Genomic DNA, 23,744 nt, shown 5'->3' with positions numbered 1-23,744 from the left:
TAAGCTTTTCTAGTTTTGGGGCTCTTGACTCAGAGACCTGACTCTGTTGCATACAGTTTGCTCTTTAATCTTATATTTCTTTTGAGTAAGACTTGGGGCTGAGAAGGGAGAATAACTGGACTTCAAGTTCAAGCAGTAGGAGATGAATTTGCTTTTTGCAAGTCTAGAGAATGTTGAGGAAGGCTTAATGTACTGAACAAAGTGGAAGTGTGAGTTGCTGCTGCTTGTGTGCAGTTTTATTGCCATCCTGCCTTCCCCTCACATTCATGCTTTGTTCAGCCAAGTTTACCTCTAGCAAATGCTGCAGCAATAATTGTTTTGCAAAGAACTACAATGAGAGTGGTGCCTGCTAAATATCAGGTAGGTGGCAGGTATCCCATGGCTGCTGCTCTGTGAGGGAATTAAATCAGCCACGCCAGCATAAAACTCTTTTCCTTGGCATAACTGGGTTGTGTCAGGGCTGATCTGTCATCCAGGCCCAGGGCAGGAGATGCCTGAAAGGGATCTCACTGCTTGGCCAACCCAAAAGCACATCCTGCTGCTGGAGGAACAGCCATTCCAGTGGCTCCCAGGAGAAAGGATGCTTGATCTTTGGAATAATGGTGTAAAGGTTTATGTGAAATACATTTCCTGGGTTTTAAAAATACCAGCTTGACATTTAGTGGGACATAAAGGGAATATATCTACAGTTTAGCTGGTGGTTGACAAAGAATAATAAAAACTGACTGCATCTGAAAATGTATTTGAATTCCTGCCAGTTGTGCTCTAGCTCTTTTAGCACAACAGTTCTGGAAAAAACAGCCATAGAAAGGGCAGTGTTGAGTTGACAAGGATGAGAGTTTATTCTCTTTAACATTATTGTGGTATTATTTCTGGATTACATTTTTTCCCCATTGCAACTTTGTAAAGGAAGGTTTCAAGAATAAAGCAGAGTAAGAACTTGATGTGGGAGATGAAGAAAGGCAGCTGAGTGCATGGGAATCAGAGGGGAGACTTGTATGGTCTCCCATTTCCTTCCATAATTGTGACAGTCCTGATGAATTCTGGACAAATTTGAATAGAAGAGGATAAACATCTTATTTCCACAGAAAACATGTTTGGGGCTACAGAGAAAGTTGCAAAGGGAAGAGCTCAAAAAGTAAGGGAATAACAGAACAATCATTGGGAAGAAGTTTGGAGTAAGGAACTTTGGTGCAGTAAACCTGGGCAAACCTTATTGAACTTGAGTCTTTATTTTCTCTTTGGCAACTCATTTCACAGCCACCCTTCTGGAGTTTGTACTTGAACATTTATTTTCAATCATGCAGCATTGGAAATACAGGGAATGTACAGGGAATGAGGCACCCACAGGCCTGTGTGCCCAACTGTGCAGGCAGCTTGGCTCTGCACATCTTCATTCTAAATCAGCAGGGAAATTCCCCCTTGGCTTAGCAGATGAGACAAATCTCCTAGGCAATGGATGGATGGAAGTGGCACACTCAGTTCTCCTGGGCGATGGATGGATGGATGGATGGATGGATGGATGGATGGATGGATGGATGAAGTGGCTCACTCAGCTGGCTCCAGTGATGACTCTGACATAACCAGAGTTGGTGTTTCCCTCGTGGCTCTGCTGTGCTCCCCTGTATTTTTAGCCACAACTCCACGGCCACCTCCTGCTCTGGCTCATCAGCACAGCCACTCAGCCATGCCTGAGTGTCCCCATGGGGACAGGGGACAGGCTGTGAGTCTGGGAACAGCCCTGCTGGAGGCACATGTCTGCCCAGTGAGCCAGACACCCTCTCCAGATGGGATCCATTGGGATTCTGCCATGGTCAGACTCATGTAAATCCAGGGTATGAGGTCCCAATAAGGACCTTTTTCCTCCTGTCGAGCTCTTTTAAAGTAGCTTTTATTTTGAAGATGCCAGTCTGGACTGCTTTTGGGGGATCTACCAGGCAACAGCTTTTAGCAACAAGATCATCAAAACTCCTTTCCTTTCCTTTCCTTTCCTTTCCTTTCCACACCAATAAATGAATTGTTGGGAAGAGCTTCAGTTTCACTACAGAGAGACCTTTTGCAGCCAGACAATGAAGAAAGATTTGCCCTGAATGTTGGGGGAAAATGACCCTTCTCATGCTGGGAGTCAAAACTACATCCAAAATACACATTCAAAGTAGCAGTTGTGTGGAGAGTGAAGAGAAATATTGTGCCCTCATGGTACATGAGGCTTACACAGAGCCTTCCTCAAAATTAAGGTTAACAAGGGATGGATTTGGATCAGTGCTGTGCTTACACCTTTTGCTCCAAAACCAGCTTTTACCTCGGTGTAAAAACCCATTGGGAAGCACAGAGCTGCTGGCACAGCTTTGCCCTTCCAGCCTGGGATGCCCCAGAGATGGAGCAGGGCCTGACCCTGATGTAATGACTGGCAGAGCATGGCAAGTGCAAGGGGCAGGCTGCTCCCTTTGCTTTGGAAGAATGATCCTTACTTTACCCTATTACTGCAAATCTGTGGGAATCCAGGATGGGAAAGTTACATTTCTAAAGTAGATCCAAAATATTATTACCAGACTGTGACTTTATGCCAAGTAATAAATGATAACTCTGTAGAAGAGAGAAAAACACTTATTATTTCCAATTTCCTCATAAATGAATAATTTTTTTAAGGTAAATTTTCAGGAAGATAGTTGTTTGACTAATCACCTAGCACTCAAAAGGTGAGAGCAGTAAGAAAGGTGAGGCAGTATTAATTAAATATCCCCTTTAGGAAGTGGCATAGGCTGCTTTATCTCATTTCCCTGGCTCACATTCCTTTGGTGGCTGTCACATGTTTACCAGCCAGCAGTTCCTTCTTCCTTGGGATGTTAAATCAACAAACACATGCACAGAAAAGGGCAAGAACACCAGCACCACTCCTGTTTCTCAAACTTGGGACTGTGCCTCTCTTCAGCTTTGCCCAGCTCGTGTGAGTACTACAGATTCTAAGGATTTAGCAGATGTCCTAGGAAGAAGACTTTTCTCATAAACAACAAATTTCAAAGCTTTCTTGGGAAATTCCATTTCTGGTTTGACTCATCTTGCTGCTTTATGTAAGTGTGATTAGGTAAGTCTCGAGTTTGGAATGCTTTGGGGCTATTTCTTGGTGAGAAGATAGCTTCCCTAGTTTGTTACTTTTGAGACAATTGCAGTTTGAGAAGAAAATCCTATGCTACCCTCACTTCTAACTTTGGATTTGCATGCTGCTTTGGTTTTCTTAAAATACAAAGATCTTGGAGACTGCAAGGAATTAGATAAGAGTAAGCCTTTTCTTCTGTTTTCTACTTTGACATTATTCTGTTTCCTGCTGTCATTCCAGATTTTATTTTAAGGCAGTAGTAGACTGTAGTTCTAGATCCATAATGAGTAACAAAAGTGCAAAGTATTTGCATTCCTGTTAAGCAGAGAGCACATCTAATTACTGTGCCAGGGAAGCCATGGGTGCTTGCAGGTGTTTGTGACTGAGACAGGTTCGAAGAAAAAAAGGAACTTAATGTACCATCGTGGCTGGGGGAGAAAACAGCTGAAGGGATCCCAATAAAATAATAAATAGATTCCATAGCTTGGCTCAGTGTATCTGAAAATATCTCAGGTACAGGCTGCACTTTGTTCTTGTGGCCCTTTATGTCAAGTGTTTTGCAGAGTGTGTGTGTGGATGTTTGCTCACGTGGGCTGAGCTGGAGCATTGGTGCTGCAGAAGCCCTTGGGGTGCACAGAATCTATTTTAGTCCACCTCCATTGCATCTGTTCTGGCTAAGAGCTGCTCTATCTGCCTCCCCCCTGCCCTTCTCCTGGCTCTGAAGTGGCACAGATCTCCCTGTATCCCTGAGAGTAGCTGGACATCACAATTTTGCTTGGAAGAAAGCTCTGGGTAGGTGCTTTGAAACCTGAAAATGAAAATGAACCCTCTGAAACAACTTTGTGTCTGCTTCCATCTGGAGAAGGCCCCTTCCCAGCTTTTGAAGTGCTGAGGTCCTGCCCTGCATCTTGTTTTTACAAGGGCACTATGGAGGGTGACTTTCAACAGCTGTTTTCTCTGAGATCATTCCTGCTCCCCATTAAATCAGTGACCACTCTCCTTTTGATTTTCCATGTCCTGTAGAGACAGATATTTCAGGCATAAGTACCAGGGTTCATCATTCAGTCAGTTTGGCCGAGCTTTTCAGTTTTTGGCTGAACTCGGGTTCAGCAAAACTGAGGAGTGCCTGGGCTAGAAGAAGGTGTGATGTAGGAAAGAATAAACTGGGAAGGCACACATAGGGAACGAACTGCTCTCCTGGCCATTTAAAATGAGCTCTGCTTCTCTCTTCCTTATGCCTGCAGGATTTCATTGCCTCTCCTTTGTCACAGAGCCCTGGGTTAGCTGAGCAATGACTTCAGTTCCTTCCTTTCTCCTGGTAACTGGTTAACTGGTTAATACCTATGTGGAGAGAGAAATATGAGAAATATTCCCAGGGCCATGGTAAAGGGTGGCAGTTATTGCTCAGCTCTTCACTCAATTAAATACATGACTCTAGAAACTGCTGACATTTTTTTTCCCCACAAGCATTTGTTTAATGGCTTTTATTATTGTTGGAACATATTTTCTCAGGGCGTAGGTCACTTGGTCAATACCAGAGGCCTAGAAGTCTTCCACAACACTCTCTCTCTTTGAAATCACACCCTGCTTTATGAGCAGTGGCCTTTTGCTTCAGGCTTCCCTGTTAAATGCCAACAATTCCTCCATCCTGCTCCTCAAAAGCCAGAGCCTGAGGCTGGTGGCTAGGTCCCAGGAAGCTGTGGTGGGGCAGCTTCTGCTGTGCAGACATCCTCTGTACCCGCTCAAAAAGCATCTGAGGATCCCTCATGCCAATTGTAGCTACACCAGAAGTTAACTTGGCAGCAAATAACCTGTTGGAATGAAGCTTCATGCAGGGTCTGTGGCATTTGGGTTTGGAGAGTTGTGGATTAGTGTCCTCTGAGATGCTGTAAAGAATGGCACAGGAAGGAAAGGAGAACCTGAATGCCAAAGCTACATCTGCTGCTGTGTTGAGGTGAACACCCCATGTGTGGAGACACAAGGCTCTATGTTTTTCAGAAGGTTGATTTATTATTTTATAAATTATATTAAAATACTACATTAAAACTATACTAAAATAACAGAGAGAAAAGATCATCAGAAGGTTACAAAAAACAAGAATAGAACAGAATGTGTAACAAAATCTTGTGTCTGCTCACAGCCTCGGCACAGGTGGCTGTGGTTGGTCATCAATTGAAAACAATCCACATGGACCAATGGAAGATGCACCTGTTTCATTCCACAGCGGCAGATAGTTATTGTTTACATTTCTTTCCTGAGGCCCTCAGCTCTCAGGAAGGAAAAAATCCTAGGAAAGGATTTTTAATAAAATGTCATAGCTACACTGCTGCTCAAACACCCTGATTTCTTTTGGCAGTTGCATGGAAAGGTCACAGTCAGGGCCACCTTTGGTGATGTAGCTCTGGTGGTGGTTAGATGGAAACTGGTGCTTGTTCATGGGTGTGAATCTCATCACCACCACACAGAATTTCTTGTCTCAGCAGGACTGTAGAACTCCTCTCTCCCTGCTGCTGCTCATGCCTCTTTTTGTGTCCCCTTGGCTTGCTGAATGCCATACTGATGGTCTGGATTTGTGGCTGGGCTTAAATACAGGGCCCAGAAACCTTTAGTGGAACTTTATAAAGGTTGACCTGGCTACTCCTTGGAAAAAAAGTAAAAATCAATGGCTGGTCATGCTTTCAAGACAAAATTAGCCACTAAAGCTGCCTCTTTAGCACGGCCAATTAGAAGTTTTAGAAAAAAGTTGGTGTTCTGTGCTGCAGTTTGACAGCAGCCACTGATCAAGGAAGGTTGGGAGGCACATGCTTGTCTCTTTTTTTCTTTTTGGTCAGCAGTTTGCCACTGCTGCTGCCTGGATTTATTTAATGGGAGCTGAAAAAAGGGTCAGAGCAGCTTCAGAAGGCTCAAAACAAGTAGCACCAAGGGGGTGTGCGATGCCAGTATTAGAAACTTTATTTTAATTCCCAAGTCAGGGGTTGAGGCATGGGTATTGTGAGGGTCCTGCATCCTGCCTGGGTGTGCTGAGTGCAGGTGTGAGGTTGTGGTCTCACCTTTCTTGTCCTTTGGCACCTGCCAGGAGCTGTCTGTGGCCTACAAGGATCCAACAAATGGCAGGTCAAGGAGGAGCCAGGGCTGCGTTCAGAGGGTGCCCTGCTTTCCCTTGGCACGTGGCCCGCTCTCCACAGATGGGAAATCTAAAGTCTAAATATTAAGAGATTTGGTTTGATTAGCTAAATTCTCCTGTTGGCAGCACATTTGCAGTCCCTGGAGCAGCGGAGATCAGACAGGTTGCCAAGGCAACGCTCAGCCTTCAGTGAGAGGTTTGCTGTGGCGCTGTCCTTGGTCAATTGATGGAGTAGGGTTTATTTAGGTCTTTGAAAAAAACCCCAAAGCTGCTGTCCAGCCTTTTGCTGTGATGAGTCATTGTGCCTTGGGTCAAACTGGTGAAACTAAGAGCAAGGTTTTGTGGATGAAGAAATAAGAACATGAGAGTATAAAGGTCCCAATTAGGTTCCTCTTTGGAGGGAGCACTTCAATTCTGAGTGGAGACAACTTGTTCTTTTTTATCCCCCCAAATAAGTGAAACAGCAACTGAACTGAGATCCTCCTTTCTCCCCCCTCTTGTCCCATTTCCTCTCTCTCCCAAATGTAAAATACTTATTTTTATTCTCTAGAGGACTCTGTGCTCACTGTTTAATTCTTGACTCATATCAGGGGTCCTTCCAGTTTGACCTTTTGTCACTGCTCTGCTTGTTGCTCTCTGCTCCCTTCTCCGTTACAGAAGCCCTGGTAAACTCAGCTTATAAAAGTTTCCATTTCATTACATTATTCCTCCTTTTGTATCAGCTGGGAGATGAAAAATCTCATCATGCCACTGTGGCTGTGGCATGCACAGAAAGTCACTGTGTCTCTTGTTGCCTGTTAATTGATCTGGATCCCAAATCAGGGAGTGCATGGGAACAGGAGCATCTCTCACTGTGGCTGTTCCCTGGATTTACTCACACAGCAGAAATGTGCCAGTGGTGGGCACAGCCATCTCTGAAGTTTTAAAAGGACCTGATTCAGTGTTCTCACAAGCCAAGGAGGGAAGCGCCATTGTGCTGAGTGTCAGGCCTTAATTTGCTAAGTTAGTAAAGGTTTCTGTTTTGAAATAATTCTGGAGGAGAGACTCCAAGGCTACAAGGATAACAGGATCACAGGGAGCTAAAGGTGGTTATATAGGAGACACCACCAGAGTGCCCCAATTTGTTTCTCTCACTGTTGAGATGAATGTGAGTTATTCTCACCAGTGGATACCCTGTTAGTTCAGGAAGAAATCACTGTACAAGCAGGATTTGCTAAGAGTGAAGGCATGGGGAGCCAGGCTGGCATTTTCTGGACATGCAGGTGCTGTTCTCTTTTGAGTGTGGACCTCAGCCCATGTCATGTAGCATAGGGAGAAGAGAAGGAATTGAAAAATAACTCTAGACACTCCTTGCTGTGAGAAAAATTCTGACTTTCTCTATAATAAAACCGAGGCATGAACTTTATAGACAATGACTTGTACGTGAGAGGGAAAAATTTTAAAGCGTGGAGGAGCCTTTAAAAGCCTGCATTGGCATCCTTATTTATTTATCCTTTTTGAGAGGATGGCAGCTGATAGATGTGTCACTGTGATGCTGCACAGTTATCTTCTTTCCCTGTCTCAAAATACTGCATTAGTGATACCATGGCAACAAAGAAGTTGTCTTTAAGAAAAGGAAAAAAAAAAAAGGCGTGACTTCAGTGTTCAAGAAAGGTGGCAGACTGACAGCCCTAGTCTTCCCTTTCTAGCAGTAAGGCACTGTTAGTGTCAGCTATGACAAAAGGTATCAGATTATGATCTCTGTGTTGCACTGTGACTGAAAACAAACCTGGGACACAATCAAAGACAAACCTACTACAGGGAGAGCAGGCTGAGGACCTTCTGAGAAAAGGTGCTCTTGTTGGACAATTAAATTCTGTTTAAATTAGAAATTTTCCTAAGAAGTGCATCATCTTGAAAAAACTTTCTTAGACCCAGGTTGTGTCCCTTTCAGGATGGAATTCTCCTCTGAGCATTCTGTGAGAAAAAACAACCTGTCCCTGCTATTGTGTAGTTTTTCCAGAGGCTGGAAAGTCAAAGGATATGTGGAAGGGGCAAGTTGAGGCCTCTGTTCTGTTTGATTTATTTGCATTTGAGTACAGGTCTCATCTCTAACATGAGAGCCCTAAGCAGCAAGAGACTGGCTTTTAGATTCTTTCATTTGCTCTAATTCAAGTTGTATTTATCATTATCACTCCAGCCATTTTCTGGCTTTTCTATGCCTTAGGTGAAAGCTTTGACCTCCAAGGTAGCTCACTGCTTTGTGTGATAGCTGGTTTGACAATGGAAAATAGTTCCAGAGTGCAAAACTGAGAATTTTGGCACAGCTCAGGGATTAGAGTGAATCCTGAGATGGAGAAGAAATGGCAGAGCAAACTTTTGAGTGTGAGGGTACCTCATAGATTTTGGGCTGGGAAAGTAATTTTCTACCTGGTTCTAATTTTTCTTCCCTGCTCTGGAGAAGAACTGAGATGAACAGTGGTGAGGCTGCAGGTTTCACTTTGGTTACCTCAGCTGTGGGCCCAGCCCTGGGGACAATCCTGGCAGGGACCTTGGGCTAGGAGGATCAAGGCTTGGATGGGTGTGAGGTTCCTCGTGCTGTCCCCTTTGAATCTGTCCAGCCCTGACATGGAGGGGCCCAGCTTTCAGCTCATGAATGACAATTCAAATTCTGTGCTGCTCAAATTCTCAGTCTCCCTGGCCCTGTTAACTTCAAAGAATTTGAATGTTGCGCTGAACTGGAGCCATTTTTATGGTTATTGCTCAAACTGATGGTGAACCTCTGGATCACCCTTGCGAGTGACCTCCACCAGACAGTGTGAATTTTCCCTGTCTATCAGCACACATTTTTGTTCCCTTCTTCCCGCTGTGTTTGCTTACAGATGGAGGAATGAGAGAGCCAGGACTCTTCTGGATGCAGAATTTCAGGTGCCATTGTTTGCAGCAGCTCTGTACTTGCTGTGGACTTGAACTAGTGCTCCACACTCATTTGAAACACATCCAGCAAAATGAATACTTCATCTTTTCTAGTTGAAAAGTGCCTTTTGTTGAAGGCAGAATGTTTCACAGAACCCTGGGTGCTCAGCTACAAATGTCATCAAGAGCACTGCTCAAGGCCAGGATGGGTTTTTTGCTGCTGGGAAAAAGAGTGCTGCCCCAGGGTCGTGCATAGCAAAACACAGAGCAGCCTTTGTGAGGTGGAAAATCTGGCCTCAGGGAAAGCCTTTCTGAAATTGGGCCTGTGGCTCTCACAGGTTGGCTGCTGGGTGCTTTGAGGTCTGCCCTCCCAGTGTCTATGTCTTGGTCATTTATCTACAGCAGGTTCTAAGTGAAATCCAGACTGCGTCCTGAGAATTCGAGTCTGAGCCTGGCTTTTATGAGCAGGCTGAGAAAAATCAAATCTGCTGCTACGTCTGGCCCCAACACAGGCTGCGCAGTGAGCTAAGCTGAGCCTGAGGGGTGGAGGCTGCCCTCCTCTAGTCCTGCACCTTGGACATGGTACAGGGAAAAGGAAAGTGTGGGTTTAAGGCAGAACTTGTCTCAGGCCTTCCATTTCTAAGGGGAGAGCACTTGCTAAATACCACTTGCTAAATAGCACTGTGTCTCCTCTTGTGCCTGATGTGCCTTCAGTTCAGTGTGGCCTGAAGGTTTTGAGCACCTCTACTGGACTGCATCCCTCAGAGAATGCAGCTCCTCAGTTTGTGGGGAAAAAATTGCTAATTCTGTGGCTTTTGTGTGACCCAGTGTGACTGAGGAGAGATGCCTGGAGTCCTGTGACTGTCACCATGATGTCATCTGTAGATGAAGCCTCAGCTCTGGGGTGAAACATGAGGTAATTCTAACACTGAAATGCTCATATAAATGGATGTAACTTTCCTTGATTGTTCTTTTGGGTCTAACTTCCACCCTTTGGGGTTTTGCCTGTGCCATGGCTCCCCGTGTTCTGTGGGGCAGTTGTGTTAGTGTTTCCATGCTCCAGAGGCCTGCTGGGGGGATAAATGCATTGAAACTTGCAAGGTGTTTGGGTGGCTCTGGGGGTGATAGAAGAGAGGGAAATGATTTACTGTCTTTGAGACCTCTGAAATTGCATGCCTATGTCAGAGGCCATAAGGGCAGCTTTAATCTTTGAAGATGACCTGCAAATAACATCAGCAGCAGCTACAAGTGGGCCCATTCCTCCACCCTTTGATCAGACAAAATTGGCAGTCAAAGTAAATAGAGGTATAGTCAGGTCATAAGTGCATTCTCTTCTTCATATTCCTTATATAAAAGGACTGGTGAACCTCCTCATTCTTGCTATCTGTAAATCAGCACATAAAAATAAAGTGTGTGAAACCCAGCCTCTATGCAGGGCAAGTCCTCCTGCCTTGGATGGGAATTTCACTCCTGCTACAGCACCAAATGTGGTCTGATTGCATTTCTGATAATGTATTTGTGGATCACCTTGAGGAGAAGAGGGGGAGTTATACAACTGTTCCCTCACAGTGCTGTTGGAAAGGGTCGGGCTTTGTCTCCTTTGAAATAGATATCAGGAGAGAGCTGCAATCCTGTGAAAACACACATTTATTTCTGAAGTGTTTGTGTATTGTGTGTGTGGTGCACATGAATAGAATTGCCACCTGTCCAAGGCTGATAAGGACAAGCAGTGGTCATGTTCTTGCAGTTTGCTGTGTGAAGAATTGGCACCTACATCTTCCCTCAGTCTGAGTTTATGAAAAGCTGCATGCAAGGAGCTGCTTCAACATTTGTGGCACTTTCTGAGTTTGCATAGATGGGGATTTGTTGGAGGTTTTTCTGTAATGGATACAGTGTTAGCCACGGCTTCTGAAAACCCCTTACCTTTTTCTTCTGCCCTTCAGAAAGATCCCATTAGTTATCCTGTTCCTTTAGGAATCCACATATGGCAGTGCTTTCCTTGATAACCTTGGCCTCAGCTTGTGGGTGGGCAGAGTGACAAGATTCTGATCCCCACGTGCTTTGGGCACTGAGTAGAGGAAGTGACTGAGAAAGCTGCTTGGTGTTTCCATTACACCCAGCAGGGAACTTGTGCTTGCAGTGGGGCTGCTGCCATCATCCCATCCCACATAACTTCCCTTCAGTATTTGCTGAGCCTTGCCAAGCACAAGGATGGACTCCTGGGCTCTGCTGTGACACTGCTGGTAAGGATGAGGATATGTAGATATGCAAGTAGGTGGAAACTCTCTAATACATCATAATAGTAATAATAATAATGTACACTTGTACTGCCTTGCAGCTTTCACTGGAACTTCTGCCCACGCACCAGCCTACTTGGTTCACAATGCAGTGTGCATGCTAGACAATTAGTGGCTGATAATGAAAAATGTCATGGGAACCAGCAGGAAAATCATAGCTTACTCCAAATATATAATGAAATATAATTAGCACAGACAGCAAAACAGAAAATTTATGGTTTCTTTTATTTTTCGTAATTAAAAAGTACCAGTAAACATTCCTTTTTCAGGAAGTTTGGTTTCAAATGAAATTAAAGAACTATTGCCTGGAATAGTATTTTATGGAGAATTTAACCCTTGCACAGCAGAATGGATTAAGATCTTGCTACTTGCAGGTTCTCCAAGTGAATCTACTGTGGAGCTCCTTGAGTTCATTCCCCTGGCCCTGCTCCATCAGGAGAGGCCAGCTCTGGTAGCAGGATTGCTGTGAAACTAGCTACAAGCCCAAAGCCCAGCTGGATTCCATGTATGTAACACTGTGGCCAGCACTTCTCTCTTGTTCTTCTGGACAGACTCTCCCTGAAGTCATCTTCTAGTGTGGATGTGCCTCTGAGGAGAGGTTGGAGCAGGAACAGCATTTTAATGCCTTGTGTTCCCTGTGTCCTCTCTCAGATTTCTCCTCCTTATAATGCCTTTTGTCCTCTCTCAGATTTCTTCTGTTGACCTTACCTCCATTTCTGATCTCTTTTCTACCTCAGGGCCCTTCACACTGTACCTCTGGTTTGCTCTTGAGCAGTGGGCAAGGAGTGTGAGCAGTTGTGTGGCCTCAGCCTGCCAGGAGCACAAACACCATTTTTTGCCTTGTGCCCTCCACCAGAGCAGCAGAATGACTGCACCCACTGTGGCACTGCACAAAGGTGTCCATGGCATGAATTCTTGGCTTAAAAATGGGTAAATGGGGGAGGATCCTGGCTGAATGTTTATGTCCCAAAGCATGTGGTGGTCAGCACCTCCCAGGGTTTGGACCAAGAGCTGAATGCCCTACTGTGTCGCATTTTCTCACTGCAGGCACAGTCTGTCATCCATTGGTGTGAGGATGGACATTTTATCCCTGGAAATTCCAGCAATGTGACACATTCCAGCAATGCTGCAGCACAAGGGATGTCTGTGCATTTCTGCTACTTTTCCTCCTCAGCATCTCTCAGGCCCAGACAGCCACCACAAACCAGAACAGAGCTCTGCTCCAAATCAGTTTTACAGCCATTTCCCAGGCATAGCCTTTACTCAGGAGTTTTAAATCTGCAGAGAAAGCCCCTCAGCTGAGGGCTGGGAGGAGAGTTGGGAGGACTGTAGGCAGGTGCAGGATGTTTTCCTCTTGATGATGGAGAAGCAAATTGCCAGCATGCCCCCACTCCAGAGGGATTTGAGCTTCCAGCTGGAGCAGCTGCAGTGTGTGAGGCAGTGCTCAGGTGCAAACTCAGCCCTCCCTCACAGACATTGAGGCACAAACTTCTGGTTTCTGGCTCCAGAATATTGTGGTTGAGAAAAGAGGAAATTTGTGCATAAAGCCATGGGACAGGATACAGGAGCTGTGTTGCCTTGTGCTGTAGAAGTCCCAGTCACCTCCTTGCATGTGGACAGACTGTCTTTAGGAGGGATAGGAGAGCTGCTTGGGTTCCATATTGAAGGGAGGTGAGGGATCTGAGGCCTTGTTGGTCTTTTCCATGCAGGAAGAGCCTGTGCAGTCCTTTCTTGTCAGAACCCAGGACATTCCTCTGAGTGCCCTGGATGGCTCAAAATCCTGGCAGGGGTGTCAGAGACCCTGGCATGCAGCCAAAGACCCCTGCGGCTTTGAGTTTCACCCATGGAAGAAATTACCACCTTTGTATGAAGAATTAAAGGTCACAAAAGTTTAGATAGCATAATAGTAGTAGTTATAGGATGAAAAGAGAAATTTTGGGGGTTTTTACTATGGGGGTCTAGGAGGCAAGATGGAGAGATTTGGACGTTGTCCTGCTCTTCTCCCTTCTTCTTCCTAGCCTCCATCTTCTTGGTGATGGTGGCACTCTGGGATTGGTGTAAAGTAGAAAGTCACTGTCTAACATAGGTGATAGGTATTGGGACATAACTGTAAATATTGAATACGTAGTTTGTAGTATAAAAGACAGTGCCAGCCCCATGGGAGGGCAGTGTGCCTTGGACTGATCTGCTGAACAGACCTTGGCAGGCCAGACAGAAAATGTTTTAGATAAAAAATAATAAACAACCTTGAGAACGTGAACAAAAGACTTCTGACTCCTTCTTTGACAGTTGGGTTGGGGAAAAGAGACTTTTAACACACTTCAGGGTCATCTCGATCAGAGGAGATCCTGAGACCTTCTTGCCTGTGTTCCCAAAAACTCTGCCTCTGTGGGGACAGTTTTTAGTACTTGGCTTTGAAAACTTCCTCCTGGAAGTGGATGCTGGACCTTTGGTGAGCTCTGATAGGTGGTGGCTTTTATATTTTTGCCCCAAGGAGTGGGGGAAACCAGAAGAGCTGTCCCAAGTCCTATGTCACTGAGCTGCTACTTTCTTGTTCCTCTGTATCTGACCAGGAAACAATAATTAGAAGGGAAATAACACTGTTGTGCCAGTCTGAGTTGCTTTAGAGCAAATATACAGCAGGTGATCATTTGTCTCCAAGCTTTCCTTCAGGATGCCTGTCTAGTCAAAGATCTGCTTTTTCTTCTGTGGGTTTGCAAGGTACTTGAAGGTCTTTTGGGAAAAAAGGGCACTTTGAGGATTTTCTCTAGCTGGGGCTTGTGTAACATTTCAGAGCATGTGTGGAATAATTTATCTTTAAAAATATTGGTGTGTTGCTTGTGTCCTGTCTGAGAAGGGGAAACCCTGGTGTCTTCTTGGGCTCACTGAGATTTTTATCAAATAAAATAAATGGTAACAGTGGTGTCCTTGCTGCACACACCCTCTTGTGTGCTGAGAGGTGGGGTTCCCATGTGTTTTATATATAAGGTAGAGCATTATCCTTTTCCCTGCTTATTCTGCACTCAAGAACAGGGCAAGTCTGTGATGGGATGCAGCCAGGCTTTCATGTATATTCTGGGGTTATGGCTATGGTGATTTATACTCATCTCCTTTGATTTATCCTTGGCTCCAGCAGCCATTTAATGGTGACTTCAGCAGCTGAAAATAGCCACAGGCAATGTCTCACTCAGCCACTCTCACCTCCCCAGCTTCCTGGGTTGAGGTGTGAGGGAAAATGGGTCTGAGATGTACTGGCCAAATTATCTAGGGAAATTGTGGCACCAAATGCAGTGCTGGCAGGCTCAAGGAGAGGTTGGATGGGGCTCTGAGCATCCTAGGGGAAGGTGTCCCTGTCCACAGCAGGAGGATTGGAACTAGATGGTCTTTAAAGTGCCTTCCAACCCAAACCATTCTGTGGTTCTGTGAATTGTCTGTGCCTATGCAGAATAGAGCCAGGGGAGTGTAGACTTCACCTTGTTGCCACTTCAGCTGCTGTGATTCAGTGCATATTTCTGCTCCTTCCTCAGGCTGGCATGAGGAAGGTCAGAGCCACCTCCAGAGTTTGTGTAACACGTGTTCCTCTGGGTTCACTCCCAGCCACTCGTTTGTTTTGCATGTGGGCTGCTGCTATGCATTGCTGATTTCTGCTTCCAGTTGAGACATGTTGGCTTGTAGTAATTTAAGTTTTTTTAATCTCCTTGGTAGCAGTCATACAGTTCACTGTCAAGGCTGTAACTGGGGTGAGTGTAGCTCTTCTAGCCCAAGTCTTTTGCTGAGTCAAGTCTTATAAATTCCCTGCTGGATGTTCCACAGACAGAGCTCTGTTTACGTCCTTTCATCCTGCTCATCTCATCTCTGAGCTGCAGCTTTGCAATCACAAGCATCCCTGGTGTGCCACTGATGCTGCTGATGTTTCATTTTTATGGGGTCTTCGACTCGAATTGAGCAGCTGAACTTCGCCCCTTCTTGGTGAAGTAATTACCAGAATAACAAACCAATTTTTTTTGTAGATGACACTGAAAGTTTTTGACATGTGTGCCCTTGCCATCCACATCAAGTGATGTATGTAGTGTCTGTCCTTTGTTTTGGCATTTTGATATGTGTGAGAGAGGTGAAATGGCTTTAAAAGCTTTTAGCTGGCGCCTGTGGTTTGTTGCAGACCCAGTGGTACAGGCAGAACATGACAAATTGAAACCAGACTGTTTCTTTACAGTTTGACATAGGGATGTTGGTGTACAGGGCTGGGACATCTGCTAGTGCAAAACCACTGTGCTCATCACCTGCGGCCAAACCTGACACCCAAGGACCTAAACTGAATTACCTGAGCTGGAGGCTGATGATTTCTTTTTTCCCCAGAAAATAATGGTAATTATGTGGTACAGTAATACACTTGTTACTTAAGGGCGAAGAAGCTGTTGAATGAGGATCATAGGCTGTACATAAACCTGGTTCTTAGTAAATGTAATGAAGTTAGTGAGTACCATTATGTGTAATCTGATTGCTTTAAAGAAAATACATAAATTGCAAAGGAGGTGTTGGGGCCTTAATGACCAGCTACCCTTTCTTGTTGTAGTACAGATGGAGAGTGTCTCTCTTGGAGCTGGTGGAATTCTGAATTCCTTCAAAGATTTATTAAAATCAGTTGGTGTCTTTCCTGTGCTGGAATTCATCCTGTGAGAGAAATGAAGACCTAAATGGAAACCAAGTCTGTGTGATGCACATCCTTAGCAGACCAGATCAATGTGTTTGATGGATGTTATATCCAAGCCCAATTCTGCTGGATTTCAGTTCCATTTCTTCTGTGGCGAGAATGGGAAAGCAGAGCCATGCATACAGCTGTGCTAAAACCACATTTTCCCTAGGCAGTTTTTCCTGGTAGTGCTGATGATTTCTTTTTTGACTTTCTGTTCTCAGTTACTCCTGATGCCAGTGGTTTTTGTCTGCAGTGGGAGCCTTCATTATCCTCCCTGCAGTCCTCTTTCCCTTCATCAACAAGAAGCTCTGCTGTGAAGAGAGAGGTGGGCTCCCATGCCTGGAACAACAAGAGCAAAGAAAACCTTGCAAAGAAAAGTCCAGAGCTCGTGAAGGCCTTGGTGAGTGTCACAGTATTTATAACACTGCCTTTGATGTACAGAGCCTTCTGGACGCTTTGACTGACAGACACAGGACAGGACAGACACAGGCCCACTTGCTGTTTCTCAGGTTGTTTATGTGGAAAACAGTAGGGTTTGGGTAATAACCTCTCAAATTTGATCATAAGGATATGAAATTACTACTGTGTTCCCATTATTTTGTTGTCTGGAGTAATGTCTTGAAAAATGAAAGCCAACATTGGGGAAAGAAGCCCATTCCCTGCTCTGTCTGTTTTGGGAGTGTTTTGTTTATCCAGTGAGGAGCAAAATTGTGAGTGTTTCTGAGTAACAACTGTGCCTTTCTGCTCACAAATGATATGTCTGTCCTGGTTTTCTTGTAGTCGCTATTACACGCTCTTTCATGTGTTTGTTGTGCTCTGGAAATGTTATGTCTTGGGTAAATCCATAAGTCCTGGAGTCAGAACAGCTGGAAATTTTACTATGTTAGAAAAAGAACATTTTAATTTTTCTCAACCATCAAAAATGCATATGTTCTGGTAATGGTGGTCGCTGTGAATTTGCTAATTTCTTCCTGTATTTGTTTGTAAATTTGCATGTCAGAAGTGTATAATCACTGAGATAGTCAGCCAAGAAGAAGCCTCAGAAGTCTCCCAACTGAAAGGTCTGCTTCTCAATGATTCAGTCTTAAATCTGATGGCAGAAGAACACAATCCCAAATCACAGAGCTCATACAAGGTTGCTTTGTTATTCATTTTGCCTCGTGTCTCAGCGTGGCTGAGGACAGGATCTGGCTGTACATTGGGACTCCAGGGCTCATGGACAGTTGAAGGCTTGGATGCCATTTGTGGTAGGAACCCAGTGGCACTAATTCCTGCTGAATTCATTAGTGAGCCAGGGACAGGCACCAAAAAGGTACAAGTACAAATGGTACTTGAAATGATTCCCACCCACACCCCTCTCGACTGAAAGTCCTAACTCCAATGTTTCTAAACAAAGACTCTGGGGTTTTTTTTATAAGTTTCCTTCATCGATATTACTTTTAAGTCTTTTTCCCCTTCTCTTCGCCTCCCATCAAGTGGTGTAAAAATGTGGCTTTTATTTCGGTTTTTAAGATGACACATCTCCCAGGAGCGTGTGGGTGTTGACATTCTATGGAGCTGTCACAGGCTATCATGTAAACATGTATTTGCAATGCTTTTTAAAATGTGAATTATTAATAAACAGAGTGGCTTGCTTTTTTTTTTTTTTTTTTTTTTTTTTGGTGTTTGTTTCTTCCAGGTTTTGAAGGACAAGAAATTGCTTCCCAGCTGACACTCTCGATGGCAATTTTCATTTCAGACTAAATCTCATGTGTCTGAGTGATAAACCTTTGAAAACATGGGCTTATAATGGAAACACTAAGTCAACTTTAACTACAGCTGTGCCATGCAAGAAAAATACCACGTACCTTAATGAGGTGCTAAATCTGATATGGCAGAGGAATGTGTTGTAATCATTAATTACAATGGAAGCTAAAAGCTGGAGTCTGCTTTTCCTGTTCAAATAAAATGGGCTTGGCGAGTTGGAGCTGAGAGTTATTTAAAAATATCACCACTATATTTAGTTTAAATTTCACCGTGGTGTCTTGGTACTTGTAAAGTCAATATGGAATCTGTGTGTAGGAAATGCCAATGCTTTTAAAGGACAGCAGCATGAGGGAATATATTAAACCCTGGGCTAATTCAGTGTGTCATATGGCGAATGTAGAAACCTGGAGGCTGAGCTTGGGCAGGGAAGCCAGGCAAGGCTGTTTCCAGCAGGGTGAGGGAGCTCTCCCAAGAGAGTGTTGACAAGCAAGAGTTTGCTTCAGGTTTGGAATATGGCTTTGGTGGGTAGGAAGGAGCAGGATGGGGGAGCATTTGCAACATGCAGTTCATTGGTTCGAGTTCAATTTTCCTCTTTTCAACTCTTTTCTTCTGAGCTGTGCATGTTGCAATGAGATCCTGATTCCAAGGACTCTGGTCTTCTTTAACACGCAGCCCACTAATGGTTGCTCTTCCCAGTTCTAAGTTCTCAAATTGTGGAAAGACTTTTGATTCTCCACGTCTGGAATTAAGAGTGCTTAGAACATATTTATCTAACTAGGAGAGAAGGCATTTTGCATGCCTGTGACATCAGCTGTAGGATGAACTCCCACGTGCAATAGCACAGATGAATGAAGGCTGTGGCCTGGGAAGGGCATGAGCTGCCCCTCTTGCCCTTGGATCCAGCTGAGTTTTGAGCTATCTACCAATGAAGAAGAGAGTTGATAGAGAAACACGAGGAAATCTGTCTACTTTGCAGGTGTGCAGGGTGACATTTAGAAAATGTACTGTAAAATGTCAGAGCCTCTTTTTTGTTGTTGTTTTTGCTTTCCTGTATAGAGCCTGACCCCAGAACAAGGCAAGTGACAGAATGAAATAGGTGCTCCCATCAACATGGCTCTAGGACACATCTGGTTGGTTTGTTCCTGATTTAATTTTAATTGCACAGTTTGTGTCTCTGTGGAGGGAGAAAGATAAGGAAAAGATCATTGTGAAAATGAAGATTTCATTGAAAGCCTTTTAGGAGGCTTCAGGACAAAGACTCTTAATTACTGGGGCAAAATGGATGGCAGATTTTTGCTACTTTATACTTCTGTGAATCCTGTTCATGACCGGTTCGTTGATCTCAATGATGAGGCCATCTCTGGAGCAGGGATGTGCTGCCTTGGTTTCTTCTCACTCAGCTGCAGGAGTCCCTTCACTGGCAGGGCTGGAGCTCATCTGGACACAGGCAGCCTGTATTTAGGATGCACTTGGCACTGCTCAGAGCAGGCTGCCAAGGTAGAGAAGCTGGTAACCACATACCTGGTAGGAAGGTAGCACAGGGCATATCAAGCTTGCTTGGCTATGCCCAAGCATGTGCAGAAGGAAGAGGTGGTGGCATGAAGCAGTCCTGGTCTTTCCAGGGTGATGTAGAGTCTTTATAGAGGTCATGTGCAAAACTCCTCAGTGTGGGAAAGATGACCTGCCACACCTTTAGAGTCAGCTGGGGTGGTTCTTCACAGCACTGGTGGTCTTTCAGACACTGGGAGAGTGTGTATGGGAAATTGCCCCTTGAATCACCTCTCCACACAAGGCAGGAGGAGCTTCCCTTGAGCAGAGGCTTGAGAGAACTCAGTGAGGTCTCATGTGAGAACATTTGATGTTATGATGGTTTGGTGTCCCTGTCTGTAGTGTGAATTTTGGGACCAAGAGGAGGTGGTGATGTTCCCACATATAGTTTATAGTGCTGGGGAGCCCTTCAAAAGTTCATGGGTGAAGTGAATTTCAGGTGCCTGTGATAATGCTGGGCAAACCTTTGTGCAAAAAGCTGTAACCAACCATAAGCTGCAGTGCTGTGGCTCAAGAAAGTGAAGGGTCCTCTTTGTCCTACACAGTAATCTTTTCATAATGATGTCACCTGAGACCGGGAAAGAAATTGTAGCTTAGTACACTGTGCTTTATATGAAAATATTCCAGTTGTGCCTTGCCTTGAACGCTTGTTAAAGATGTACTCTTGAAGTGGGAAAACAGCATAAATATGATGAGGTTTGAAGGAAAGTTTCTTTTTTTCATTTTTCCTTCTGTTTTATCAGCCTCAAGAGCACTTTCAGTTCATGTTCTCAAGCTGTTCTGCACAGCCACTGTTCCAGCCTCTAGGGCTAGCTGCACACTTAAAATAAATAAATGGAGATGCAGTTCTTATATAAACTACTCATCCCCCTTAGCTTTAAGGAAAGCATCAACACCTCTAGCACTCAGCCAGGGCTGGAATGTTAGCAGTGCTGCCTTTCATTGTCAGTGCTGCCCCGGGCCCAGGAGGGCCCTGGGGACCTGTCACATGCAGTGAGTGGGACTGTCACATGCAGCAGAAGCAGGGACTCTTGTTTAGAAAGAAGAAATGTGGGTGAGTGTGACAGCACCAGTCTGGCTTCCTCCAAAGTTGTGGAAAACCCAGGGGTGTGCTTCTCCAAAGAAACACAGCTGTGTCTGGTCCTTTTCACTCTGGTGCTGAGTGCCCAGCAGCTCCACTGTCCTGGGCAAGGGCAGACTGAGAGCGAGCCTGAGGTGGTTTCTGTCACCTGGCTGAGGGGTGTAGCTCAGATTCCCCGACCAACCTGTGGCAGGAAGGAGAGAAGGTTGTTAAAGGGGAGTTTCTCAGTGCCCACATGAAGCTGCTCTTCTAAATTGCTTTTTCTCTCAACTGCTTTGATAGAGGCTCGTGGGAAGAGTGAGCGGCCATGGGACATTGGGATTGCGGCTACTGGTGTTGGATGAGCCTGGTTTGCAACAAGCTGAATTAAATGGAGGATTAGAGTAGCTGAGGGAGCAGCCCTAAGTCAGTAGGGACAACCTGTTCAGATCTGTGGCTCCAGATTCCTTTAAATCCCTTGAGTCAAGGTCTGCTTTTCCCAGCGACCCCTCAGCCTCCCAGCATTTCTGGCTGGAGTTGTGGTTGACTTAGAAGTGAGAGGAGATGGAAACTGCAGACTCAGCCACGTGTGGACACCAAGATGGATCACCAGGAATCATCCACTGTGTTTTTGTGTCCCAACCAGCTCTGCCTGCACTGCTCTTGTTGGTCCACACAGAGCAATTCCCACAGGCTCTGTAAGGATGGAGTGTGCGTGTGGGGGAAGGAGTAACAGGAACTGGGTGACTCCTCTAAATGTTTCTAAAATAACTTCATTTTGTTAAACAGCTAGACATGCTCTCCCACTGCTAATTTCCATGCAAGTAATTGCTCTGATTGACCCTGGTTTGTTCACTTGCTGCAAACTGGGTAGCACAATTGCAGGCAGGGTGGAGCCTTTGGGATCTGCTCTAGGGAGCAGCTTGACAGCACAGGTGGGTGGGTTGGAGTGGTGGTGTAAATTGGTGTTTCTCCAGCCCTTTGAACTTGTGATTTCCTTTTGGCTATTCTGTCTTCGTGCAAGCTGGAGAATGGCAGCAGCTCAATTACAGAACTTGCTGTAATTTCTGACTGCAGGTTTCTTCTTTCATTCCCCTAATCCAGTAATTACAGATGTTTCTCACTCTTTCAGCCTGAAAGAGCACAGTTGCCACTACTAACACCACTTTTCTAATACTCCAATGATTTGTGTATTTCTTTATGCCCTTTATGTAATCCTCGGCTGGAGAAGTATAAATGAAGTTATTCATTGCTGCTTTTTGTGCAACCATTTGGCATGGAACAGTTAGGGGCTTTTTTGTGCCTCTGGTGACAAGTAGCTCTTTAAATGCTTTTATTTTGATTTGAAGGATGTGACTGCCTTCGGTGGAGTGACTCTGGATTTAACACCAGTGCCAAGTCAGAATCTGGCTCACCTGAATATCCAAACCAAATATTGTGGCCAGGGAGATGTTGCCACTTTCTCTCGCCTCAAATTCCCCCAGGTTTTTTATGAATATTTTGGTGGCAATAATATCTATCTGTGCATTCACAGATTCTCTGCTTTCTGGGTGCCCTGGACTTACATGAGATGAACACCTCTGATTTCAGTAGTTCTTACAATCTAGGCAAAACAGAGTTATGAAGAGGTCAGCATAGGAAATCACTATCAGCTCCTCAGCCCCACTGCTGCTGGAGCTTCTGAGTACAATATTTGAATCCTGGTCATCCAGAAACTTTTTTTTTTTTTTTTTTCTCTTGAATTTGTCATCACATACTCTGTATGATGGAGAGACTTGGGTTTTTGAAAAAAGCTCCACAATTCCGAACGATAAATGTCACATTTGCATAATTCCTTTTTTTCTTCTACCTCTTTCCTCTTCTCCCCATCCCACTGAAGCAGGGAAGATCAGTAAATTCTTGCCATTGTTATCGACAAAAGGAGAGCACGAACAAAGGCATGAAAAGAAAGTAGGAGACAACGTGGGGCAAAATATCCTGATCAAAACCACTTTTGTCATTTGGGCATCAATTTTTACAACTAATTTGGCACAGCGTCACTAGCGAGCTGCCTGCAAAGACATGAGATGATTTGGGAGTGAGAAATAAGTCTGCAGGCTTCCTGTGCGTGGGCTGAGCCCCGTGCAGCCGGGTACATCGCTGTCTGCCTGAGCTCATCTTTGTTTTCTCTTCACCACTCTGGGGCTTGCAGGACCAGTGCTCTGCAGCAGTGGGTTTATTGCTGTGTTGATTTGTAACCCGTGAATGTTTCCAATGAGATGTGTCTAATTTATTGGCATAAACCATTAGATTTTCCTTCAGTGCCCTGGAGTTTCTGATTCACCAGCTGAAAACTATTATCATAGAGCACATAATCACTTGGAAAGCGCCTCTGTCCTCTCTTTTTTTTTGTGTATTAAATTCAACCACATAAATAGCATTTTTATAGCACAAAATAGGCCAAAAATGTACCAGATGTTCTGTATTTCTGTTTTGTTTTTCCCTCAGGGAAGTGTGGTCAGTAGTGATGCTCACAGCTGATGTGAACCTTGGGCACTGTCTGTGAACTTCCCTCATAACACTTCTGTAAGAAGCTCCAACCCTCTGAACACTTTCAAGTGCACAGGCTGGGCTTGGCAGTGTGACAATTTCAGCTGGAAATACATTTTCACCATAATAATGTTTGGTGAGAATGCAAGGGCTTTGCAAGCATCTTGTTAGATACAATTCTGGCAACTGCCAGAGGAGCAAAGAGTCCAGATTGTTCCCAGAACCAGGAGAGAGGATTTCTTGGCCCGGTGTTGCTGCTGCCTGCCTTCATCTGAGTACATTTCTAATCTACCCTCTGCTATTTTATCTGTATTTTAATTGGGTTCTAGTCTGAAAGGAAGATCAGGCTCATTAAACTTTTCAGTAGCTCAAAAAATCTTATCTGTCCAAGGCTTCCTTATTTCCCCTTTCTGTGAACAGCAAAATGTTCTTACCTTTTGCACAGATCCTTGATATTCTGGGCATCAGCTTAGATTCACACCTTGTTTTTGGTTTTCCCCCTAAACTTGGGGCAGAGCTTCCTGCTGGGTCAGTTTGACATCCAGACAAATAAAGCTCCTGCTCATGGATACAATCCATTTTCAGCCTGTGTTCTGCTTGTAAGGGAGGGGTTTGGTAGAAAACTTCTCCAAGAGCCGCACAAAAAGTGAGTGAAGAAAAGGAAGTTTGTGCCTACACTCTGCACATCTTGAATTAGGGAAACATTAAGAAATGCACAAATGATGGCACTTTTTTAGGAACCTACCTATCAAGAA

At 44.7% G+C, this 23,744-nt stretch overlaps 1 protein-coding gene across 1 annotated transcript in view; it reads left to right on the top strand.

The window, feature by feature from the left end:
- SYT16 (synaptotagmin 16) overlaps window positions 1–23,744 on the top strand; it is a 96,421-nt gene that overhangs the window by 32,535 nt on the left and 40,142 nt on the right. The window lies entirely within an intron of this gene.

This window comes from Onychostruthus taczanowskii, unplaced genomic scaffold (genome assembly GCF_017590055.1).
Source record: "Onychostruthus taczanowskii isolate IOZ18803 unplaced genomic scaffold, ASM1759005v1 scaffold1, whole genome shotgun sequence".
Lineage (NCBI taxonomy): Eukaryota > Metazoa > Chordata > Aves > Passeriformes > Passeridae > Onychostruthus > Onychostruthus taczanowskii.
Note: the sequence above shows the minus strand (reverse complement) of the source record. Positions and strands in the feature narration are given on the sequence as shown.